Source organism: Falco cherrug, chromosome 16 (genome assembly GCF_023634085.1).
Source record: "Falco cherrug isolate bFalChe1 chromosome 16, bFalChe1.pri, whole genome shotgun sequence".
In the NCBI taxonomy this organism is placed as follows: Eukaryota; Metazoa; Chordata; class Aves; order Falconiformes; family Falconidae; genus Falco; species Falco cherrug.
The window spans coordinates 4,352,168-4,361,359 of NC_073712.1; the positions used below are offsets into that span (position 1 = coordinate 4,352,168).

The 9,192-nt window shown below is 52.5% G+C and overlaps 1 protein-coding gene across 4 annotated transcripts in view; it reads left to right on the forward strand.

Annotated features, from left to right (window-relative positions):
• FKBP5 (FKBP prolyl isomerase 5) overlaps positions 1 to 9,192 on the forward strand; it is a 28,753-nt gene continuing 19,561 nt past the window's right edge. Inside the window, exon 1 of one of the 4 annotated variants that reach the window (XM_055728096.1) lies at positions 1 to 79. The gene's annotated coding sequence lies outside the window, so the exon portion shown is untranslated. Of the gene's footprint in view, positions 80 to 6,474; positions 6,562 to 9,192 lie in introns of those variants that run through there. The other 3 variants (XM_055728097.1, XM_055728095.1, XM_055728098.1) reach the window with 3 other exon arrangements.

Below are 9,192 nucleotides of genomic sequence, written 5' to 3' on the forward strand. Positions count from 1 at the left end.
GCGGCCGGGGAGACTCGGCCGGCGCGGGCGCGCGGTGCCACTCGGAGCCGGGCGGCGGCGGAGCGCGGGGCGGCGGCAGGTGGGGGCCGGCGGGGCCGGGGGCGGCGGGGGCGGGGAGGGGAGCTGGGGGGTCCTTGCGTGGGGCCGGGGAGCTGGGGGGGTCCTTGCGTGGGGCCGGGGAGCTGGGGGCTCCCTGTGTGGGGCCGGGGGGTCCCTGCTGGGGTCCCTGCTGGGGTCGGAGGGTCCCTGTGTGGTGTGGGCCCGGGGCTCTGAGGGGCCCCTCCGTGGAGCCGGGGGTCCCTGCCTGGGGCCAGGGGGTGTGAGGGTCGCCACGTGGGGCCGGGGGTTCCGGTGTTGGGCCAGGGGTCTGAGGGGTTCCGGCCTGCGGCCGGGGGTCTGAGGGACCCCTGCGTGGGGCTGGGGGTGTTTGGGTCTCTGCGTGGGGCTGGAGGGTCTCTTTGCAGGGCCAGGGGTCCCGTCGTGGGGCCGGGGGTCTGAGGGGCTCTCCGAGGGGCTGGAGGGTTCCAGAGTGCGGACGGGGGTCTGAGGGGTCCCTGTCTGGGGCTGGGGGACCCTGACGCAGGCTGTGTGGGGGCACCGAGGTCCTGCGTGGGGCCGGGGGTCTGGGGAGCCAGGGGTCTGCGGGGCCAGGGGTGTGGGGATCCCTGCGTGGGTCCAGGGTGTGGGAGTCCCAGTGTGGGGCTGTGGGAAGACTCAGCAATGCCTTGTGTGGGGCTGGGGGCCGGGGGCAGCCCTGCGTGGCCCTGTGGGGCTGGGGGGCACTGGGGGTGGTGTCCGTGGGGGGCTGGAGAGACGCCGTAGGTCTGGGGGGGGATAGTGTGGGGCTGGGGAGAGGCACGCGTGGGGCTGATGGACCCCGCTGGGGGCTGGGTGGGGGGTGCTGGGGTCCTGCGTGGGGCTGAGAAGTCCTGTGGGGACAGGGATGCTGCCCCCAGTGAGGGGGGTGAGGATAAGATGGGGGGCCCCACCCTGTAGACCCCCTCCCCAGTGCAGGGAGCACCTGTTAATACAGAGGAGCACGAGTGTTGCTGGGGGCACTGGGACACGCTGGGAGGGGGACAAGGTGGCATTGATGGGACAGGGTCGCATGGGCAGGGGCCGGCATCCCAGCGGGACGGTGCTCGAGGGAGGGGGTTTCTCTTTTTCCCACTTTTTCACACCAAACAAGGCTCCTGTGCTCGGCTGTGGCACTTCCCCATGAGCCGCTGGCCCTATAGGGGTGGACACGAATATATAGAATATATAGAATATGTAGGCTCAGTGGCAGTAGCTAGCGATTGCACAAGGTAAATGTGATTTTTTTTTTAATTTTTTTTTTTTAATTTTGTGGTATTTTTCCCTCCTCTCTGGGCACAAAATCTCTTTCAGAGCTTCTGTTTTTAAAAATTTTACAATGAGCTATAAGGGCTCCGGGGTTTACGTCCATCACCAGCAGCAGTCCCCAGCCCAAGGCTCCGATGCAGCAGTTTCTGTCCTTGCTGGGCTAAGCAAATGGACCACGCTGCTGCCAGTGAAAAAAAAATAATACCCAACCCCCTTGAAAAATAATAATAACTAAACCAAAAAAAGCAAACAACAACAAAAAAACCTGATACTTTCGGGTTTTAAAAGGTACTGTTTAAATGGTGTTTGTCTGTAATGAGCTGTTAAATTGTTGAGGTGGATTTGGGATGGCACCAGGGCATCGAACCCAGCCTGGAAACTGGGATGACAAGTTAAAAAAGGAAAAGTTGAGAGCGCAAATCGCTCCTTCTTTTAAAATGTGGGGAAGCTGCGTCCCTCCTGCCTCCTTCTCTGCCCCGCAAAGGGCTGGGGGGGGAAGAAAATTATTAAATGTGTCCAGCAGAGCCTGTCTCTGGCTTTTTCCCTGGAGGTCTGGGGTTGGGTGTTGATGCTGCGACTTGGGGATGCTCCGGTTTTAATTTGCATCCTGGTACCCTGGAGATGGGACAAAACTGCTTGGGGGACGCACACACACAGAAACAGCGCCGGAACGGTGGGAATGACGGCAAAGGGTTAACTGGGAGCGTGGGGCTGAGAATTTTGTAGCCCAAAGGTGGTGGTGCTGGGGTCCCCTTGATGGGGACGCTGGGGTCCCCTCGGTGTGATGGAGCTGGGTGCTCCCAGGAGCCGGGGTGATGGGTTGCTGGGGGGGGGGGTGGGGGTTGGGGGTGATGAAGCGGGCAGGGCTTGTGCTGCAGGCAGTGGGTGACAGCGTGGAAAAAAGGAGGGCAAAAGAAAAAGGGGAAAAAAAAAAAAAGCAGATTTCTGGGGAATTAGTGGAGAAGTGATCACTTCTGCTGAAAGTCGCTGGGAGGGATGGTGACATGGGGCCTCTCTTGTGGTTTTGGGCTGGGAGGATGGAGCAGGACCCGTGCTGGAGGGGGTCTGGGGGGGAAGGCTGGCATGATGCGAGCTGCTCGCGATGCCCGTCCTGCCCGGAGCAGAGGTGTCTGCTGGGATGATGGCTTGTGCAACTATTTTCTTTTTTAAAAAAATAACAGCAAATAATCATAGCTTCCCAAGGCTGTATTTGCCCAGCACACGCTTGAATTTTGTTGAGGTCCTTCCCCAGCACTCTTAGAGCATCTTCCTGCTGGGACGAAGCAGAAAATAAGGACAATTCTCAAGTAAAAATCAAATTGTGTCCTTCAGGAACATCCCGGTTGTGTAATTAGGTGCGTTTTAATTATGGCTTGCAGAAGGAGAAAGTTTGCCGTAAGGCTCGAGATGCTCAGCACCCAGGCCTGCCTCTGCGTGGCCACGCTGGCTCAGAGGGGAAAATATTCTGTGAAATATTTAGAGACTAATTTGTTCTTAGTTATTTATACTTGTGTGCTATTTATTTTTTTTTTAATATTTGCTCGCAGTTGTATATGTTTATATAAAGTTGTTACAGCCCCTTGAGGGAGCTGCAGAGCTCGTACCGATCTCGTGCGTATCATGGGGGAAATAATAAATTATTTGGCAAGGTTGTTTTTTTTTTAATTTATTTTCATGGTGTATGTTTGTGGACACAAAGAAATGGTCACGAGCGCTCTTAACGTACGAGTTGTTCATGGAACCTGTTTGTCATGGGGCCAATGAGCTTTTTCCATAATCAATTAATTGGGATTGAAATAAGGATTTCTGATCGTGCGAGTGAATGTATTGGAAAATCTGGAAAATAGTAGTAAATAGCAGTCAGAAGGGAAGCGGTGGGACGAGGGGACTGCAATTAAATAGTCTTCTGCCAGCAATGTCCCGTCTTCATCCGTAGTAGTATCGCTCTTAGAAAATTACCCTCATTAAACGTATTCCCACATCAAATGCTTTTGGATTTATGTTAAATTTAATCACTGAATTCAATAAAACGCGCTCTAGGAGGCACCGCCTGGCAAATACATCATCTCTGGGCTGTGACCCCCCGTCCCGGTGCAGGTGTGGGCTCCCTCCCCATCCTCAAGCGATGCACACGTCTGTGTGCCTGCACACGTATGTGTGTGTGGACACGTGTGCTCATGTGCACTTTGCCGCTGCTCTGGGCTGGCGGGGGTGGGGTGACCCCACGGTGATGCCACGTTGTCCCCAAAGCCGTGGCATCCTCGGTGGCTTCTGGCTGCCCCGGGGCTGAGCCCCTGCACCGTGGCAGCATCCTGCAGCGATGGTGGCGGTGGTCCCGGTCCCCCTCCGGCAGCTTGGCTGCTCGTGGCGTTTCCTTGTCGCCTCCAAGCAATCCCCGTTTGGCACGGGAACAGGCTGCTGTTTCACAACATGCCAAGAATTGCCATTTGCCCGATATAATTTGGCATTTATAGACCGTGGGGGCACATGGAGCATCAAAAAAAGGGGTGCTGGGTTATTCCTGGGTGCGTGGCAATGCCAAGTTGGGGATCCCCCCCCCAGGATTTGACACTGGGGCTCTCAGGATGCTGCCCAGCCCTTGTGCGTGGGGGTAAGTGATTAAATACAGCAGATTTGTGTCTTAGAGGGGTAAGCGATGAAATACAGCAGAGCTGCGGTTCAGGGTCACGTGGCTGAAAGTTTTGTTGGAGAAACCCCTAAATCTGTTGGTGAGGACCGAGATGCTTTTAGAAATTAAAAAGAATTAAATAAACCCAAGTTTAATCGTCAGATTTATTCTGGAGAAAAGGCTAAATTAGAACAGAATTTGCAAACGAGGCCTTTCTTTATTCCCATTTCGTATTTTAGTTACACCCCCCCCCCCCCCCCCAAGCTGTCTCTTAAATTTGGATTTCCTCGGTGTTGGTATAGCTGCTGCCAGGAGGATGCTCCGAGCCCCCCATGGCAGGGTCCGGCTTTCCCGGGATGTGCGGTACGGCCAGGGGAGCCTCACATTTAGTAGCCAAGGTGAAATATTTCTTTCCAGTGTCCCAAAAAAACCTGGCTGGCTCTGTTCTCCCTGCTTGTTTTGACCAGGGGAGAAGACACGATGAAAGGAGCCTGCTCGTTTTTGATGGCAAAAAAAACAGTTAGAGGGTGCCAAGGAGTGGGTAGTGGGATGTCAAGTACTTTTTCACTTTTTAAAGATGGCTTATATAACCTGCTTGGCTATATTATTATTATTTTTTTCCCCCCTCCAGTTACATAATCCTAATTTACGAAAGCATTAGGAAATTGTGTTCCCTGCTGTTATGTGAGTGTCTGTATATAACGCCTCTGAGCTCGTTAGGGTGCTCAGCCCCTTGGCCAGCCATCTCCCAAGAAGCCTGGGCAGGTGTGGAACAGCTATTTATACGCTTATTAATATTTTTTTTGATTTCTTTTTACCATCATCTGAGGCTGTGTCAGCCTGCCCAGCAGCGGGATGGGTGCAGGCTGGTGCCTCTCCCTGCTGGTGGAGAGCAGAGGCTTTGCTGCTGGCTCTGGCATTCCCATTTTTCCCCACTTATTTCTGGGATGTGCCGCATGTGGCAGAGACTTGTCGTGATTTTCGTGGTGGGAGTAGCTGAAATCCTCGCTGGGGCTGGGCTGGCTTTGGAGGCAGCCGGGGTGGGAGCTGCAGAGCATCGGTGTGTAAAACCCTCCATCACATCCCATCCCTGGCACCTTCTCCCCTTGGAAGAGCAACAACCCATAAATGTTTATGGCTTTTGCTTTCCCCAGTGTGCGTTTGTCTTTTGGAATAAAGGAAGGGGAAAAAAAATATATATTGCTTGTTTTTTTTCCATTTCACATGAAAAGCAAAGGGCGTTGTGTCTCTGGTACCCACGCTGGAGGGGATGGACCACAGGCTGCTGGTGGGATGCTCGCAGGAGGGTCGAGTCCAAAGGAGCTTGATCCCTGCGATTTCTTATTTTCAAGCAACCTGGAAAAAACCACCGAGCAAGCATTTCCTTGCTGGATAACAAGGCAAAAAAAAATAAAAAGGCAAAAAAAAAAAAAAAAAAGCAACCAGATTCTTTTTAATGGGTTTATATATTGTAAACTGGGAGAAAAACAACTCCTTGCTGAAAGTCTTTTTGCATGTGGTTGGTGTGGGTGCGCTTGCCTCGCTCCTGGGGATGCAGACAGGCTGAACCCACGTTGCTTTCTGTTGAAATATTTATTCTGGCAGGGAGCAGCGAGCCGTCCTGCTCACTTGTTCCTCTCGCTGCAGCTGAAACTTGAGGGCAGCCTCTTATTCAACATATTTAAAAAAAAAAAAAATCAGTTATGACTTGGATCTGAACTAAAACCACTTCAGAAACTTAAAAATATTAGCTAGGCAAAATGATTAAGCAAGTGTGACGGGAACACATACCGTTGTATTTAAGTTAGCCGCATGCAGTAGTTTCCTTTTCTCCCTTCGTTATTCTTTTAATTGCTTAAAAACCTTCCCTTGCTTCCGCTCGTCGGTTAATAGCACCGATACCTTCTGGAGCTTGGGGGGTGATTGGGTGACCGCATCCCTCCCTGGGGTGTCCCCACTGGGTGGCCTTGGGATGCTGGAGGGATGCTCAGGGCGGGGGTACCGGGGTCTGGGTGGGCAGGCGTCAACGCCGGGGCAGAGACCAGGGGGTTCCCTCGGGTTCACCCCCGATGGAGGCTGGAGGCTCTAAAGCAGCTCTGTTTTGCGTTTTGTTTTTCTGTTTGAATAAAAGTTGCCATGACTGGCCCGCCGGGATGTTAGCCGCTTGCACAACGTGCATGCTAGGAAGTCAATCAAGCCATGTGAGTCTTATTCAGCTAGAGATACTTGAAATTTTATGGCTGGCTTTTTTTTTTTTTTTTTCTAAATTTATTGGAAAGGCAAGTGGCCAGGATTTTTTTAGGGGTGGGGGGGGTGGAAAAAAAAAAGTTAATTTTTAATTCAAGTTGTGCTATATGGGTGTGAGAAATGGCACGTGGTGCCTGGGGGCATCCGTATGGGTCGGGGTGGAGGTGCCTTGTCGGGTTTGAGAAGGTCTTAGAAATCCCAATTTTAATTTATTGGTGGCTCAAGCGCCGTCTCCCTGGGTCTCTGCCCTGCAGGCATCTTAAAACGCCCTTATCCGGGGAAAATTGCTGCTCTGGTCATCCCTCGCCCGCTCCACGGGGACGGGTTTGCTCAGTAAGCAGGTATAGTATTAGAAAAAAATTAGATTGTTATTAGGAAAAAAAAATATTGAAAAAATAGTTTTTTCTAATAAAGGGGGAAGCGAAACCACGGTGGGACAGTGGAGAGAGCCCAGCTGCTACACTAATTGCAGCGGTGTTCGTTACCTGCCGGGGATGAAGGCTAGGGGTGCATCGGGGCTGTGCCGTGGGGTGATGCCCCCCAGCTTCGGGGCCCCACGTCTTCCCCCGGGGAGATTTGCTCTCGATTTGCTGGTTTTTAGCCCGACCTTTGCATTTAAAAAAAAAAAAAAAAAATGTCCATCCTGTGTTGCAATCCCAAGCTTCGAGGGCTGGTGTGGCGCCGTGCGAGCGCCTGGTGCTGAGTGGGGCTCAAGGAAGGAACCCCAGAGCAGCCAGCGCTGGTTTTTCCATCCTGTTAATTTTCATCTTGACTTTCAGCAGTGGTCAATAAAAAGTTGGACAGAATATGGCCCTTTTTTCCCTTTTTTTCCCTTTTTTCTTTTTTCCCTTTTTTCTTTTCCCCTTTTTTTTCCCCTTTTTTCCCCTTTTTTCTTTTTTCCTGTTCTCTTTTTTCCCCCTTTTTCCCCCCCTTTCCCCCCCTTTTGCTTTTTTCCCCTTCCCCCCCTTTTGCTTTTTTCCCCTTCCCCCCCTTTTGCTTTTTTCCCCTTCCCCCCCTTTTGCTTTTTTCCCCTTCCCCCCCTTTTGCTTTTTTCCCCTTCCCCCCCTTTTGCTTTTTTTCCCCCTTCCCCCCCTTTTGCTTTTTTCCCCTTCCCCCCCTTTTGCTTTTTTCCCCTTCCCCCCCTTTTGCTTTTTTCCCCCTTCCCCCCCTTTTTGCTTTTTTCCCCTTTCCCCCCCTTTTGCTTTTTTCCCTTTCCCCCCCTTTTGCTTTTTTCCCCTTTCCCCCCCTTTTGCTTTTTTCCCCTTCCCCCCCCCTTTTGCTTTTTTTCCCCTTCCCCCCCCTTTTGCTTTTTTCCCCTTCCCCCCCCTTTTGCTTTTTCCCCTTCCCCCCCCTTTTGCTTTTTCCCCCTTCCCCCCCCCCTTTTGCTTTTTCCCCTTCCCCCCCCTTTTGCTTTTTCCCCTTCCCCCCCCCCTTTTGCTTTTTTCCCCTTTTTCCCCCCCTTTCGCTTTTTTTCCTCCCCTTTTTTTTTTCCCTTTCCCCCCCTTTCGCTTTTTTCCCCTTTCCCCCCTTTCGCTTTTTTCCCCTTTCCCCCCCTTTCGCTTTTTTCCCCTTTCCCCCCCCTTTCGCTTTTTTCCCCTTTCCCCCCCCCTTTCGCTTTTTTTCCCCTTTCCCCCCCCCTTTCGCTTTTTTCCCCTTTCCCCCCCCCCTTTCGCTTTTTTCCCCTTTCCCCCCCCTTTCGCTTTTTTCCCCCTTTCCCCCCCCTTTCGCTTTTTTCCCCTTCCCCCCCCCTTTCGCTTTTTTTCCCCTTCCCCCCCCTTTCGCTTTTTTCCCCTTTTCCCCCCCCTTTCGCTTTTTTCCCCTTTTCCCCCCCCTTTCGCTTTTTTCCCCTTTTTCCCCCCCTTTCGCTTTTTTCCCCTTTTTCCCCCCCTTTCGCTTTTTTCCCCTTTTTCCCCCCCTTTCGCTTTTTTCCCCTTTTTCCCCCCCCTTTCGCTTTTTTTCCCCTTTTCCCCCCCTTTCGCTTTTTTCCCCCTTTTCCCCCCCTTTCGCTTTTTTCCCCCTTTTCCCCCCCTTTCGCTTTTTTCCCCCTTTTCCCCCCCTTTCGCTTTTTTCCCCCTTTTCCCCCCCTTTCGCTTTTTTCCCCCTTTTCCCCCCCTTTCGCTTTTTTCCCCCTTTTCCCCCCCCTTTCGCTTTTTTCCCCCTTTTCCCCCCCTTTCGCTTTTTTCCCCCTTTTCCCCCCCTTTCGCTTTTTTCCCCCTTTTCCCCCCCTTTCCTTTTTTCCCCCTTTTCCCCCCCTTTCGCTTTTTTCCCCCTTTTCCCCCCCTTTCGCTTTTTTCCCCCCTTTTCCCCCCCTTTCGCTTTTTTCCCCCCTTTTCCCCCCCTTTCGCTTTTTTCCCCCTTTTCCCCCCCTTTCGCTTTTTTCCCCCTTTTTCCCCCCCTTTCGCTTTTTTCCCCCTTTTTCCCCCCCTTTCGCTTTTTCCCCCTTTTTCCCCCCCCTTTCGCTTTTTTCCCCTTTTTCCCCCCCTTTCGCTTTTTTCCCCTTTTTCCCCCCCTTTCGCTTTTTTCCCCTTTTTCCCCCCCCTTTCGCTTTTTTCCCCTTTTTCCCCCCCTTTCGCTTTTTTCCCCTTTTTCCCCCCCTTTCGCTTTTTTCCCCTTTTTCCCCCCCCTTTCTCGCTTTTTTTCCCCTTTTTCCCCCCCTTTCGCTTTTTTCCCCTTTTTCCCCCCCTTTCGCTTTTTTCCCCTTTTTCCCCCCCTTTCGCTTTTTTCCCCTTTTTCCCCCCCTTTCGCTTTTTTCCCCTTTTTCCCCCCCTTTCGCTTTTTTCCCCTTTTTCCCCCCCTTTCGCTTTTTTCCCTTTTTCCCCCCCCTTTCGCTTTTTTCCCCTTTTTCCCCCCTTTCGCTTTTTTCCCCTTTTTCCCCCCCTTTCGCTTTTTTCCCCTTTTTCCCCCCCTTTCGCTTTTTTCCCCTTTTTCCTCCCCCCTTTCGCTTTTTTCCCCTTTTTCCCCCCCTTTCGCTT